Source organism: Lepidochelys olivacea, assembly GCF_965140295.1.
Source record: "Lepidochelys olivacea isolate rLepOli2 genome assembly, chromosome: 3".
Lineage (NCBI taxonomy): Eukaryota > Metazoa > Chordata > Testudines > Cheloniidae > Lepidochelys > Lepidochelys olivacea.
Window position 1 is genome coordinate 115801605 of NC_140413.1, and position 16968 is coordinate 115818572.

Consider the following 16968-nt stretch of genomic DNA (forward strand, 5'->3'; position numbering starts at 1 on the left):
CCTGAATTTTCAGGGATGATGGCGTACACTTGTCAGATGGAGGTGCTGACATTGGGATACAGAATGTGTGGGAATGGACTGGGCAGGAGTTGTGATACCAGGCAGCATGGTTGTGAGAGGGTGGTGGTGGTGGGGAACCAGGCTAGTCACTGACATCCGCAGTGGTCCGTACCCAGTGTGTTTAAAATGATAAAATGAATGGTCCCCAGAGGTAAGAGACCTGGGATTTGGTGATGGGGCTTGGGTTCATGGGAGGGGGTGGGATATTGTGGCCTTCATGGGCTCAGGTCAGACCTTGTGGGCTGAGGTCCCTGCTCTGCTGCACCCTCTGTCCCCCTTGCAGTGGGAGGGTGGTAGGACTCCGAGTAAGCTGAGTCCTGAGGGCTAGGCTGATGAGAGCTTAGCCCAAGTTATGGATTATATGGTAGGATCCCTGTAACCCCTGGACTAGAACCAATTAAATGCCTGGTATAGGAAAGTATGTGTGAAGAGTGAGTAGCACCCTCCTCTATATTAAAGTTTAATAAAAGTTGTGGCCTGCTACTTAAAATCCATCCATGTGCCTGTCCTCATTTTGCCACTGTGTGCACATAAGAACATAAAAGCGGCTATACTGCGTCAGACCAAAGGTCCATCTATCCCAGTGTCCTGTGTTCTGACAGTGGCCAATGCCAGGTGCCCCAGAGGGAATGAACAAAACGGGTAATTATCAAGTGATCCATCCCCTGTCACCCATTCCTAGCCAATAGCCATTGATGGACCTGTCCCATCAATAATATTCTGAGGAAATGGCAGGCAAGCAGAGGATAGACAGAATGTGCATGGAAGAAATTAGGGGGAAGATGAAATTGGGACTCTCACTGACATATAGACTGGAGAGCACTAGTTTGAGGTGGGCTGGATATGTGATAAGAATGGGAGAAGAATTACCAGAAAAGAAAGCGTGGGAGGAAGAGGACAGTAAGAAACGATGTGCAAGACCAAGGATATAATGGAAAGACTTTGTCAAGAGAAGTTTGAAGAGAAAAGGACTGGAACTCCAAGACACAGTGTGCCATACACCGGAAGGAGTGGCGAAGAATTGTGGGCACTTCTGACTGTGTGTAAACAGGATTAGGAGTTGAGAAGTGAAATGAAGTATTGTAATCACTGCCTGGAAATAGTATGCAAAGAGAATGTTGTTAGAGCAGTAATCAATATCCAGAAAAGGAGGAGTTTCTTCAGCAAAAGGGTCATTAGTTTGTGGAAAAAATGTGTCACAAGAACTAGCGGTGGTTGCTGGTGTAATAAGAGATTAAGATTAAACAGGACAGTCATTGGGACATACCTGTGCATGTCTGCAGAGAAGCTGGTTGTTCCTGTCACAATTTAGAAGTTGGATTAGGTGGGCCTAAGGTTCTTTCCACCCAGAAATGCCTATTTCTATGGTACTGTAGACTCATCTAAGGTTGGTAATATTTACAATAATCTCTAAATATATCAATAGCTACTAAATAAATAGCTATTATCAATTTTTGTTTTTAACTTTAACTTTACAGTTAAAAGTAAAAATGTATCTTGTATTAGGAGGAGTAGGTGGGTTATTTTTAAGCATAATAATTGGCTGCAACAGAATTCTTGTTTAAAGGCATTTTATTCTTTATAGAAAGTTTCGGGGCTTGTGTTGTTTTAAAGTTTACCTGATGGCGATATACAATTGTACAATAAACCAGATGAGTTAGCAAGATACATTCAAAATGGAGGTTTTCTGGTTAATAATCTAGGAAGAAGTTAATATTTTGGCTACTGGAGGAGGATATTTTTTGCACTGCTTGAGAGCTCTTCATTCTTCTAAGAAATCCAGCCTTTACAAAAAAGTGAGATGCAATATCATTGAGCTTTTAAGAAGCCATTTACTTAGTATATTGTTTTATATTTGTATTTATTATTTTTAGTCTGTTACAAAATATTAATATGAGTTTATCGTTGGTCTCTCATGTTGTATTGATTCTGTAGACTTGTATAATGAAGTGCTGTTGTGATACAAGTAAATACATTCTATTATCATGATAATATAGAAAAATAAAGTCAGAAATTCAAATCAGTGCTTACAGCACAGTTGTCAGTGGCTCTTTTATGCCGAATAATGTTTCCCAAGAGACAAATGTATCTGTATATCTTTGACACATATGGGATGTGGGAATTCTCATCTGAAATCCCAATCAAATCATGTTAGAGGCACGGTAACGTCTGTTCAGTTCACTGAACACTAAGCTATTCCTTCTGGAAGTAGGAGCTGCTTGTCGCTTACACTGGTCTTAAAACAAGATGACTGACTGGGGAATACTGAATAAACTCTATTAGCACATGAGAACAGCAGAACTGAATGGCAAAGTGCTGCGGACACTTTTATGGTCACCGTATGAGTCTTATGAGGTTATTACATAATTCTGTTCTGCAAATACATTCAGGTATTTTCATTTATTATGTTAAAAGGCTGCCATTCTAATGGAATCAGTTGGTTACAGTGTCGTGCAACTCTAAGGGTTAGTACATTATTTATGGTACATGTATATTAATCAGTAGCTTTTTTCATTGCCTTTTGTTTTATATTTTCGATCTCATGATTCAGGCTGTATTGTTAATATCGATGTAGACTCCAGCGTAAAACATTCCCTACATCAGGAAATTCTGGAAAATGTGGTATTCCGCTCACTAATGAGAATTTAATATTTTGGTAGAGTGGTTTGCATTTTTACCCCTGATTGTCAAGAGTCCATAAAACTGACTGCCATTTATAATTCCAATTTAAATTGTTCCATAAACTTATCAATGAAAATTGATTTATGTCAAGTTGGCCATTCACATCTGGTAACTTAGCTAAACAACATGTATAAAGGAATTTCATCATGAATATATGTGGATATTGAGCATTGATAAGAACTGAGCTAGTGATAACTAATAAACATTTTTCTTTGGGCAGCAAAGTACACATATTTATCTTTAACAGAGTGACCCACCAAAGCATTGTCAGACAGCCAATCAGATAAAGGTCAACTATTGAGCACCTGAGTGACTTGGGCAGTTGTACCTTTTTTTAAAATGGGGTATTTATATTTGCATGGTACATTTTTAAACATAGTTAAATAAAGAAATGAAAATTCTCTGAAATAAATGTAATGTTTAAATGTTTCTTATTTTTGAGGTTTAGTAGCTCAAAGGAGATTGTGAATACTGAAAGCAAAAAGAACAGAGTTAAAATATGTTACATTTTACTCTTTTTCATTTCCTTGCAGTTTTCATTTAGCCAGACTAACTCACCCCCACACTGTGATTAAAATTGGACGGAAAGACCAGCTAAAAAAATCAAGTGATTAAGGAGGAAGATATATGATTTTTCTTCAAATCGTCTTTGTTCAGTAGCATAGTGTTTAAGTTTCACACTGTAATTCAACACCTTGAGTGTCTTATTCCTCCATAATTTTTTAATATGTGGTTAATTTAATCATTGAGTTCAAACTGGTTTCAATGTACATAAAAAAGGGACACAACTAGAAAATGTATATTTGATTCTATGCAAGGTGTCCAATATTTGTCCTATTCCAAAAGCACTTTTGTATGTTTATTAACAGATCAGTTTCTTGATTTATTGTGTATAATACACTAAGGTCAGTTTCCGTTTGAGGAGATATGTACACTGTAGGCTTGCTGCTTGTTGTTGTTCAACCCCTACCTCTACCCCCCACACTCAAAATCCTTAAAAGCATATATAAGCGCGCGTTGAACTCACGCTGGCATGCTAGGCTGGGGATATGGGGCAAAGTGTTTTGAGCTCTGAGTGGTGTCCCTACATTGCAGTGTGGAGTGTGCTCATGTTTAGGTTGTCCTCCAATTCCATACCCATAATTCCCTGTATCTTCCAGCCTTTCTAACTGCTCACTTCCCTCTTGCCGCCTCTACGATGGAAGCCACCTGCTGGTTTATGTACACTTGCTTGGTGTTTAACCCTTCATTTCCATGTGGCCTACTCCAGTTTCTGTCCAGCTATGCCAAATAGTAAGATGTCCATCTGCTAGCTGGCCAGAGGAGCACTCCAGGGTTGTGGTTAATGGGGTGTGAATATAGCCAGGATCATGATTTTGTGAGAAGCACCTGAAATATCCACTTTTATGAGGCCATCTAGATGACACTTTTGAAGGTGGGCATCAGTTAGACTAGTGTGCAGTGCAGGGCATGCATTAAGCATCTAAAGACCTTCTACTGCAAGGCTAAGGATGGCAACAGCAGGTTCAGCCACCCTTCTATATGCATCTTCTGTGAGTTTGATTGGGTGCTTGACACCACCACAAGCACAGAGTCCACCATCCTCCATGACGTACTTCTGAACACAGACAGTCTGACGTTTAGGTTGCCGAAAGAGGTTATGGGAACAGCACCGAAGGAGACTGCAAGTGGAGCAAGGGGCAAAGTTGCAGGAACAGACTACAGAACTGGAAGCCCAGGATCAGCCCACACAGCCAGATGGGCTAGTAGGTGTCCTGGATGAATTTTCTGAGGACAGTTCAGGGATGGTCCTGGGGAATAGTCTGGCGAGGGAGTGACACAGAAGTAGGAACTGGATCCACAGCTGGGTAAGTGGCACCTGCCATCTTTATTATCACGGGGAAAACTATATAGAATCATAGAATCATAGAATATCAGGGTTGGAAGGGACCCCAGAAGGTCATCTAGTCCAACCCCCTGCTCAAAGCAGGACCAATTCCCAGTTAAATCATCCCAGCCAGGGCTTTGTCAAGCCTGACCTTAAAAACCTCTAAGGAAGGAGATTCTACCACCTCCCTAGGTAACGCATTCCAGTGTTTCACCACCCTCTTAGTGAAAAAGTTTTTCCTAATATCCAATCTAAACCTCCCCCACTGCAACTTGAGACCATTACTCCTCGTTCTGTCATCTGCTACCATTGAGAACAGTCTAGAGCCATCCTCTTTGGAACCCCCTTTCAGGTAGTTGAAAGCAGCTATCAAATCCCCCCTCATTCTTCTCTTCTGCAGGCTAAACAATCCCAGCTCCCTCAGCCTCTCCTCATAACTCATGTGTTCCAGTCCCCTAATCATTTTTGTTGCCCTTCGCTGGACTCTCTCCAATTTATCCACATCCTTCTTGAAGTGAGGGGCCCAAAACTGGACACAGTACTCCAGATGAGGCCTCACCAATGTTGAATAGAGGGGAACGATCACGTCCCTCGATCTGCTCGCTATGCCCCTACTTATACATCCCAAAATGCCATTGGCCTTCTTGGCAACAAGGGCACACTGCTGACTCATATCCAGCTTCTCGTCCACTGTCACCCCTAGGTCCTTTTCTGCAGAACTGCTGCCTAGCCATTCGGTCCCTAGTCTGTAGCTGTGCATTGGGTTCTTCCGTCCTAAGTGCAGGACCCTGCACTTATCCTTATTGAACCTCATCAGATTCCTTTTGGCCCAATCTTCCAATTGGTCTAGGTCCTTCTGTATCCTATCCCTCCCCTCCAGCGTATCTACCACTCCTCCCAGTTTAGTATCATGTTGATATCATAAGAGGCAGGGATTTTGGATTACGACCAATAAAATTATTGTTCTGGAGGATATTGCATGCAATGAGATAGGTCTAGCATTCGCTCAGGGCAGTTGCCCTTCCCCATTCTCCCACCACTAAGTGTGATTCAAATTTATTAAGACTTACAGTCTTAGCAAGAATGAGTGCACATCTCTGCAAATAGTGCTCTCTTCTGCAACTCAGTCACACACTGGTGGAATGATATAGTTTTCTACTATAACTAGCATTAAAACATTAGCCCAGACAGTATGGATTATAAATTGCAGTGTCTGTATTAAGTGGTAAAAGTCCCTGTTGGATCTCAGTGCTTGGCCTTCTGGTTCTGTCCGTTTGCAGCATACTGTCCAGTCTGGGGAAGGGGAGGAGGAAGAGGAGTGAATAAGCTCAGCTGTTAGCAAGCTGCTGCATCCTATTTCAACATCTTGTTAATATATATTTTGGCAAAATTATTTGGACAAATAGTTTAGTCACCAGAAAAAGCAGGTTTGGTTGACCCATACTGTGAATCTAGCTCACCATTTCTTTTGCTTTTATGTCAAAAATTGCCCAGAAACTAAAACAAAATGAAAAATTTCATTCAACCGGAAACAAAATGTTTGTTTACTTTTTCGATTTGCTGACTTTTTTTGACATTTTCGGATTCTGTTTGACACAAACAATTTTTTTTCTGTTTTTCAGAGTGCCAGCACACTATAAAAATAGTAATTCACCCAGCTTTATAGTGACGTTCTCTCAAATTTTTCCTCATGCCTGGCTGGTGATGCTTGAGAACTTTTCATACAGGAGAAAGTCCAAGATAGTTTTTGAGATTCCTGGGTAAGGCAAACTTCCAACAGCTGTCTCTGTGACTAACTAGCCCTCTCCATTCCTTGATATGCTGTTCAGTCACTATGGAATAAAAAATCTCCTTTGCATGGATAGATGGAATTCCCCATGTAGTCTGGAAAATCTGTCCCTTCTTCTAGTCCACAATCTTCAAAATAGTAATATCCTTTAAGGTTTCTCTGGCCTGAAATAATGTTGAAACCAATACTGGTAACAAGGCCCTGGTCTCATTGCTCTAGCCCCCTGCTCCAAACCAGATCCTAAAACTTTATTTGTTTGTATGTTTAATTAATTAATTACATAAATCTGAAGTTCTTATCTTGGTTTTGTCTTTGGTCTGGATATGTTGCTAGAAGGAGCTTCTGAATAGCCTAATGTATGAAAGATGAAATAAAAGCATACTAGGTTGCTAAAAGTTTCAGACTGTGCCCTTGTCTTGATGCACTGTGTAAAGTAGAGGGATTCTTTCCTTTTTTTTCAATGAAAAAATAGATTATGCTCTTGTCAGGCACTTCCACCTCAGCTGCACCATCACTTGCACCCAGGACTTGTGGGGACAAGACCCTGACCCAGCGTGGGAAAAGGAAGAGGGTCTGAAAGGAGATGTTCAGTAATGTGAGGTGCGAGATGGAGACCACTGGGTGTATCAAAAAGCAAAGGAGGAGCATGAGGAAAGAAAGGTCATCCAATTCAACTCTGGAGTGGATTGGAGAATGAGCAACTCAATGGAATGGGCAGATGTATCCTCTGCATTCCAACCCACACAACCGTACAGCCAACTGTGCAACTGTCAGTGCACTAGGCCAAGAGGAAGGAAAACAGAAAGAACACTTCTGAGATCCAGCTTCCTTACTGGTGAGACTGACCATGGAACTTGGACATCAGTTAATTGTACTGATCTGCACTGTTTTTCACTGTTTTGTACACATTGGCATTCATTTCACTTTGCACATTTGTAAATAGTTACTTGTGAACAGGCAGCCGCTGTGCCTGCAGTGGCTTTATTAATATTTTTTTCTTTTCATACTTTTGGCTTTGTTAATACATTGATTTGGTTGCACAACCTGTTGGTGTGTGAGAACCTGGAAAAGAACAAAGAGTCAGGAAGTTGTATCTAAAGCTTTTAATAAAATATCAAACCTGCAGCAGTCTGGGGTAGCCAGCTTCCAGATGCCAATTGCAACTTGCTTCTGGATAGGTATGGTCTCCCTCAACCAAGTGTTCTGGAGCTTGATGATTGATGATTCTTACATAGCTCCACAATGGTGGCCTTCCTCATGTGGAAGTTCTGGAGCTGTTGTTGGTCATCCCAGGGCTTCATGACGATGTGACCCAACCACACTGTGCTAGTTGTCCTCTACTAGAAGTGCTGCTCTACAGATGGGGACTCCACAGTGATTACCGCAAGCATCAGGTCTCTCCAGTCTGACATGGAAGAAACCCTTGTGTAGTCCTGCCACCTCCTTCCGTGGTTCAGAAACTGCTGCTGAAATGTCATCCAGATTCTCATGGATGAATGTCTACCCTGCTATATAAACACTTCAGCCACAAGCAGGAGCAGCTCGTCCAATGGATCCATGCCTTGGTACCAGATGGAAAGAACAGAAATGAGGAAAGTGTAGAGCCAGAAGTGCTTAAGCTAAATGTATAGGCAGGCTTTGGCAGGCTAAAACCACTTCCACACAGTGGTCTAGGAAGGACAGATGAGTTCTCCCACAATACACTGCAAGCCAATTCCTGGAGTAGCTCCATTTGGCAAGATGCTAGAAATCCCAGTGCCAAACAAATGTAACTGCAATGCCATTGTGGATGTGGGTACATTGCTATTGGGCACATGTGGCTCTGCAGGGTGGATGCTCAGAAGTGGGCTTGGCTAACACATACACATTCTGTGTAGAGATATCCTAAAACATAACATAACTCTTCCTATGTCACAATACCACAGAAGTCAGAAAACCAGTAACATCTACTTCCCGCTGTTTAAAGGGCCTACTCCCTGCTGATGGGAGTAGTCAAGACAAGAGAGGACCAATATACTGATGAAGGGGATTAGCTGTACTTTGTCCATATGTTGTTTTTATGAGGGTTAGCAGTGGGAATGGAGAGGAAAGAGTAGATTTTGGATATGTTATATGTTTGGATTTTGTGACCGCCCAAACATGGGGGTAATCTTAAGAAAATAAAATCAAAAGGAAAGAGAGAAAAGGGGGATATAACAATTACTACATAACCCTGCTATATGTTGGATGAAGGATCATTCAAATCTGTTAGTTGCTTAATCTCTCTCTTTTTTAATCAGGTCAAATTCTGCCCTTGTATACACATTCAAAAGCCATGATAAGGTCAGTGGGAGTTGCACATGTGCTGGCCAAATTTTGACCTTAGTATAATGCATGAGAAATATGTCAGCAGTTTGCTTTTGCTTCTATGCTCTTGTTTTTCTGAGAATCTCACATAGGTCATGTAAGCAGTGTCAGGATGAGCTCCACCCTGACATCTGGTGGTGAGGTGTGGCAAGTTGTGGAAAAGAACTTCAGGGGCCGATCTCATTTGCATAGGCACACCCACCACGCCTAGAATGAGACCATAGCTGCCCAAATGGTCACTTTGGCTGCTGTGGGATCCCCAGTGTCTCTGTTATTGGGGCAGGAAGAATAAATTGTTATTACCCTGATTATGGGAACTGTGCTTGGAACTGTACGTGGCCTTTTGTTACGATGGAGGGATTCACCATCATCTAAGTAGCACTCGCTAGGCAAGGGTCATGGGTTCCAAAACTGTGTGAATGGAGAGAGGCTGGGGACAAGTATTAATACTTGGTGGCATGGGCCCCTTGGTGAGGGCCTTACATGCTAATTGCACTTCCTCCTCTCTCCACTGTGGAATATCAGAGCTAATTTTGATTTCATTAGAAGTCTAGTTATAGGCTGCTGAGCTCACTTTGGGCTGACAGTGCACCAGCACTGGGGCTCCCCTATTATAAGCTGAATTCACCTAAGCGCTGAAATCACTGAGTGTTGTGTTAAGTAGTGGGGGAGCCTGAAGATATATTGTGGAGCAGTTTGCGGGACGGCTGGCGAAGCAGTTCGACACGGAGCAGTGTGTGGATGGCAGGAGCTGCTTGTGGGCCGTGGAGCTGAGCGAAGGAGTTCGTGGGGCGGCTGGCGGAGCGGAGCGCAGCTGAGCGAAGGAGTTCGTGGGGCGGCTGGCGGAGCGGAGTGCAGCTGCGCGAAGGAGTTTTGTGGGGCGGCTGGCGGAGCGGAGCGGAGCGCCGCTATGGAGCTATGGGGCGGTCAGCTTCAGATCACGTAAGGTGCCTCTTACCCCCGTCCCATTTCCACCCAGGTTGGGAGGTAAAGCTCCGCCGATAAACTTTCGAACTCTGGGGCTGCCCTGACCAGGGACAGAGACTTTTGGGGCATTGGACTTTTGGGGTTGCTGGACTCAAGAACCAAAGGGAAAAGGGCATGCCCCAATTTGCCTGGGGTGGGGTTGTTTTTGCTCATGGGTTGTGTTATGAATCCGGTTGGTGGTGTTTCCCCAACATAATGCCACATTGTTTCTCTCTGTTATTAAAAGACTTTTGCTACACTCAGACTATGTGCTTGCGAGAGGGGAAGTATTGCCTCTTGGAGGCGCCCAGCGGGGGTGGTATATATTTGTCCCAGGTCACTGGGTGGGGGCTCGAGCCGGTTTGCATTGTGTTATTGGAATGGAACCCCTAGATATTGAACCCGGCCCTTGTTGCTGCCAACTCTGACGGGCAGAAGGGTTACAGTCATATCCCTACCTAATTTGTCTAGTCCTCTAGACATAAGAATATAAGAACATGGGATTTGCCATACTGGATCAGACCAGTACTGCCTGAAGTTCAATATCCTATATCAGGCAGTGGACAATGTAGAATACTTGAGAGGGAAGGTACAAAAAACTATAGTGGACAACTATGGATTAACCTGTCCACAAGGGGAGTTTCTTTCTAACCCCCATCAGTTAGTGGTTGGCTTGTACCCTGAAGCATGAGAGTTTATATCCCTTCTAAAATGAATAACAATAATAATGTACACTGTCTACTGTAACTTTGGATGATCTCACGGTACAGATAATTGTCTATTTATGTGAAGTCAGGTAACTGTTTACATCACCATCTTTTTTTTCTATGTGGCTCTTATTGCATATCTCATAGCAGTGAACAAATATCTTCCATGATGCAAATAGCTGAGCACTCTCAACTCCAAGTAAAGTCAGTGTGAACATCAAGCTGAATATGTTACTACATGGGTAGAGACCGTCGAATCGTGGAAGTCAACGAATAGCTACGCAGGTGGTGTCAGAGAGACAGCTTTGGATTCTTTGACCATGGGATGGTGTTCCAAGAAGGAGGAGTGCTAGGCAGGGACGGGCTCCACCTAACGAAGAGAGGGAAGAGCATCTTTGCAAGCAGGCTGGCTAACCTAGTGAGGAGGGCTTTAAACTAGGTTCACCAGGGGAAGGAGACCAAAGCCTTGAGGTAAGTGGGATACTGGGAGGAAGCACAAGCAGGAGAGCGCGAGAGGGGAGGGCTCCTGCCTCATACTGAGAAAGAGGGATGATCAACGAGTTATCTCAAGTGCCTATACAAAAATGCAAGAAGCCTGAGAAACAATCAGGGAGAACTGGAAGTCCTGGCACAGTCAAGGACTTATGATGTGATTGGAATAACAGAGACTTGGTGGGATAACTCACATGACTAGAGTATTGTCATGGATGGATATAAGCTGTTCGGGAAGGACAGGCAGGGCAGAAAAGATGGGGGAGTTGCACTGTATGTAAGAGAGCAGTATGACTGCTCAGAGCTCCGGTATGAAACTGCAGAAAAACCTGAGTGTCTCTGGATTAAGTTTAGAAGTGTGAGGAACAAGGGTGATGTCGTGGTGGGAGTCTGCTATAGACCACTGGACTACGGGGATGAAGTGAACAAGGCTTTCTTCCAGCAACTCACGGAAGTTACTAGATCGCAGGCCCTGGTTCTCATGGGAGACTTCAATCATCCTGATATCTGCTGGGAGAGCAATACACCGGTGCACAGACAATCCAGGAAGTTTTTGGAAAGTGTAGGGGACAATTTCCTGGTGCAAATGCTGGAGGAACCAACTAGGGGCAGAGCTCTTCTTGACCTGCTGCTCACAAACCGGGAAGAATTAGTAGGGGAAGCAAAAGTGGATGGGAACCTGGGAGGCAGTGACCATGAGATGGTCGAGTTCAGGATCCTGACAAAAGGAAGAAAGGAGAGCAGCAGAATACGGACCCTGGACTTCAGAAAAGCAGACTTTGACTCCCTCAGGGAACTGATGGGCAGGATCCCCTGGGAGAATAACATGGGGGGGAAAGGAGTCCAGGAGAGCTGGCTGTATTTTAAAGAATCCTTATTGAGGTTACAGGGTCAAACCATCTCGATGTGTAGAAAGAATAGTAAACATGGCAGGCGATCAGCTTGGCTTAACAGTGAAATCCTTGCTGATCTTAACCACAAAAAAGAAGCTTACAACAAATGGAAGATTGGACAAATGACCAGGGAGGAGTACAAAAATATTGCTCAGGCATGCAGGAGTGAAATCAGGAAGGCCAAATCACACTTGGAGTTGCAGCTAGCAAGAGATGTTAAGAGTAACAAGAAGGGTTTCTTCAGGAATGTTAGCAACAAGAAGAAAGTCAAGGAAAGTGTGGGCCCCTTACTGAATGAGGGAGGCAACCTAGTGACAGAGGATGTGGAAAAAGCTAATGCACTCAATGCTTTTTTTGCCTCTGTCTTCACGAACAAGGTCAGCTCCCAGACTACTGCACTGGGCAGCACAGCATGGGGAGGAGGTGACCAGCCCTCTGTGGAGAAAGAAGTGGTTCGGGACTATTTAGAAAAGCTGGACAAGCACAAGTCCATGGGGCCAGATATGTTGCATCCGAGAGTGCTAAAGGAGTTGATGGATGTCATTGCAGAGCCATTGGCCATTATCTTTGAAAACTCATGGTGATCGGGGGAGGTCCCAGACGAGTGGAAAAAGGCTAATGTAGTGCTCATCTTTAAAAAAGGGAAGAAGGAGCATCTGGGGAATTACAGGCCAGTCAGCCTCACCTCAGTGCCTGGAAAAATCATGGAGCAGGTCCTCAAGGAATCAATTCTGAAGCACTTAGAGGAGAGGAAAGTGATCAGGAACAGTCAGCATGGATTCACCAAGGGCAAGTCATGCCTGACTAATCTAATTGCCTTCTATGATGAGATAACTGGCTCTGTGGATGAGGGGAAAGCAGTGGACGTGTTATTCCTTGACTTTAGCAAAGCTTTTGACACGGTCTCCCACAGTATTCTTGCCAGCAAGTTAAAGAAGTATGGGCTGGATGAATGGACGCTAAGGTGGATAGAAAGCTGGCTAGATTGTCGGGCTCAACGGGTAGTGATCAGTGGCTCCATGTCTAGTTGGCAGCCGGTATCAAGCGGAGTGCCCCAAGGGTCGGTCCTGTGGCCGGTTTTGTTCAATATCTTCATTAATGATCTGGAGGATGGCGTGGATTGCAGCCTCAGCAAGTTTGTAGATGACACTAAACTGGGAGGAGAAGTAGATACACTGGAAGGTAGGGATAGGATAGAGAGGGACCTAGACAAATTAGAGGATTGGGCCAAAAGAAATCTGATGAGGTTCAACAAGGACAAGTGCAGAGTCCTGCACTTAGGACGGAAGAATCCCATGCACCGCTACAGACTAGGGACTGAATGGCTCGGCAGCAGTTCTGCAGAAAAGGTCCTAGGGGTTACAGTGGATGAGAAGCTGGATATGAGTCAACAGTGTGCCCTTGTTGCCAAGAAGGCCAATGGCATTTTGGGATGTATAGGTAGGGGCATTGCCAGGAGATTGAGGGATGTGATTGTTCCCCTCTATTCGACATTGGTGAGGCCTCATCTGGAGTACTGTGTCCAGTTTTGGGCCCCACACTACAAGAAGGATGTGAAAAAATTGGAAAGCGTCCAGCGGAGGGCAACAAAAATAATTAGGGGACTGGAACACATGACTTATGAGGAGAGGCTGAGGGAACTGGGATTGTTTAGTCTGCGGAAGAGAAGAATGAGGCGGGATTTGATAGCTGCTTTCAACTACCTGAAAGGGGGTTCCAAAGAGGATGAATCTAGACTGTTCTCAGTGGTAGCAGATGACAGAACAAGGAGTAATGGTCTCAAGTTGCAGTGGGGGAGGTTTCGGTTGGATATTAGGAAAAACTTTTCCACTGGGAGCGTGGTGAAGCACTGGAATGTGTTACTTAGGGAGGTGGTGGAATCTCCTTCCTTTGAAGTTTTTAAGGTCAGGCTTGACAAAACCATGGCTGGGATGATTTAGTTGGGGATTGGTCCTTCTTTGAGCAGGGGGTTGGACTAGATGACCTCCTGAGGTCCCTTCCAACCCTGATATTCTATAATTCTATGATATATTAATCCTTTATTATTGGATATGCCTTTTAATATACATATTCCCTTTACAAATATTTCATCCAAGGTAACAGAAACATACATTTATCTGAAACACCTTGAAATGATGTTATGGTCTGTGAAGCACATGTAGGGTCATTTAGTTCCTTCTTGGTATGTGCACGTAAATTCTATTATAATAAATGGAAGTTATGCAGAGCAAAGGAACCAGAACTGAGTATTCTCCCCTTAAAACAAATGCAAACTACTCCTCTTCCCCCAAACCCTCTGTTTTCTGTAAGGTTATAAAACTCAGAGGCTTATTCTACCACTGGTCAATACACATTACTCCCTGTAATGGGAATTACATATGTGCATCAACAGTAGAATAGACTAAGAAACCCAGGAGAGTCTATAGAAATAGACTAAAGAAATATTAGTCGAAAGAAATCTAGAGTGATATGATGGAAAAAGTAGAGTCCAAAGAAACTCAGTGGTACAGTAATCACTTAAAGCAAGAGTATATGGTAAGTAAAAAGCCTGCTGTAAATAATTATTAATTGTACAATTACAGACACAGTACTGGTTAGAGAAACTTGACCATGGAGATTCTTTTTCACTTGGTAAATGTTGCCTTTTTGTTTGTTTCGATTTCTAACTGTGCTACTTATGAAATTGGAAATGAGTATGGATTTTTTTTGTTTATGTTCTTGTTTGTGCAGCAGCATCCCCAGCAATTGTCAGGATTATTTTAGGAAAAGATTTAACTGTTTCTAGGGTGTCACCCAAAGGAACACAAGCTGGTATAAACTGACAGTATTTTCCTTTTTTGTGTTTAATGTGTACTGATATTTTTCTGTGGTGCTAGAAGAATAATGTGCCTGAAACTGGCATCCATTGCAGAAAAATAGATTTTTCTCTTTAAAGTGCTTTCAAAGGCTCCACTCTGGCAACGCTGGAAGTCTCTTGTTTAGTCACCACCTGCTTTTTATCTCTGCTCCCTGCTGCCTTCCTGCAGGATGAGTCAGGAGTTAATATAATCCTGCCCTCTCTTTCCTCATCTCCCACCTTCTCCCTAAAAGTCCAAGTCAGCAAAAGGAAGGATGTTCATGTTGGCTTCTCTTTCCCTTAATGTGGGCAGCTCTTGCTGTGCCCTATGATCTCTGGGACTCCAGCACTAGGGTAGAGAGAGTTGAACGCTATGCACCCAGTTACGTTTCAGACAAAACTAAATTATCGTAGGTGGTGACCGTAGGGACATTAATTTTTCTATCGACCTACACCAGTATTGCCAGGCTCAGAAGTTCAAAAATCATGGATCAGACCCCCCCGAAAAATCAGGAAACTCTTTTATTTTAAAGATTACATCATGCTTTTTGGGCTGTCTTTGGATTTTTGAACTGTCCCTGCCCATCCACAGTGTGTGTATGTGTTTGCCACATTTATAGTCAGGTGATGTGACTCCTGCCACTCTTGCTGGCTGCTTGAGGGTGTGGACCCCAAACCTCAAAATTATAATTAATTAATTATGCACATCCCATCTCCACATCTGCCACTCCAGAGCCCTGCAATTAATTCTGCCTGCCAGCCCCAGATCTGTCCCTGCCTCAGAGCTGCACCTCTGCTCCTCCTGCCATTCCAGGGATTATTTACTCACTCTCTCCCTTCCCAGGCCTGGTGTTGCCTGACTGGGAAGGTGTAGAGGTTAAGGAGCTACAGTTGCCCTGAGTGGCTGGGCTCATTCCTCCTTCCCCTGCCCCTCCTGGGAGAATGGTGCCAGCTCCTGAGGAGAGGGGGCTCTGCCTGCTTCCTACAGCAGTTCTGACTGGCTGCTCTTCTCCAGGAAGTAGGGAAGTGGGGAAAGCAGCCAATCAGAGATGGGTTTCCCGCAGTAGGCGGGGTTGAAATTTGTATGAGCTTCTCCCATCATGGCCAGATTGGCTCCATCAGGGGGCTAGAATTGCTTTCCTTGCCGGGGCTGGCACACTGCCATCCCTGCTGTTGCTTCCCAGATACCAAAGAGAGGAGAAAGCACCTGAGATCTTACGGATGGGTCTGACAAAAGCCATCCAATCTTATTCAGCATTAGAAGCCCTGAGTCCTAGGGAAAGAGGGTCAGAAAATGGGAGGTCCAAGGCCAGGAACCCTACAGAAGGTTCAAAACCAGGCACTAGTTAATAGTAGTACCCCAAGAACCTAGGCAAATCAGGAGCATTTGGACCATCCAAACCCTCTGAAAGGTCACTGGAATCAAATGAGGGGCAATTGTTGGCTCAGGGTGCAGACTCTGTAGGGCTAGTAGCAGAGAGAGCTGAGACATAAGCTGTGGGAAGAGTCACTGTGGGGATGGCAAATCGACTCAGCTGGGAAATGATCTGTTTCAATGCTGATGAAAAATGCATAAATCAGAAGGGTGTTTCTGTTGTGCCTGCAGAAGCCAGGAAGAGAGAGAATTATTCTGGGAATATAGTTTTACTGTTTGTGGAGTGCTAGCCAAAGGTACAAAGACACGATTCATACCAACAATATTGTTCTTTTCTGTGTTTAATGCACAGTGATATTTTACAGGAGCACTGAAAGAATAGAATCTATGGAGCTAAAGTCTACTGGAGGAAAATGTATTTTTTCATTTAAAGTGCTTTGAAAGATGCCAGACTAGAGACAGAAGCCTCTGCTTTGTTCACCACCAGCTTCTGTCTCTTCTCACCTGCTGCCCTCCTGCAGGAGGAGTGGGATGTTAATTTGGGATAAGCTCTAAACCCCAACAAAATTGGGTGGATGGCCCAGCAAGCTGGAGGCTCTCTCTAGAGAACAGTAAGCTAAAGCACAAGCTCTCTTTAAACCACACAGCTAGGTGAGGGAGGGAGAATTTTGGAGGGATTGGAATCTACCTCTTACCATGCCCTTCCACAGAGCCCAGTGGAAGGCTCTTTGCTGCATGTTTGTCCAGAGGCTCTGCTGCTTATCAGGGTTGTACAGGTGGAGCGAAAAGGGCTGGACTGTGGGCTCCAACTTCCACTGCCCCTCTCAGCTGAGGGAAAAGGGCTTCAGGTTGGTGTGCAGGCTCCATCTCGCACACCGCAGCTTCCTGCAGGGCTCATCCAGAGGCTGGAGAAACATATCTGGCTGGTCTACAT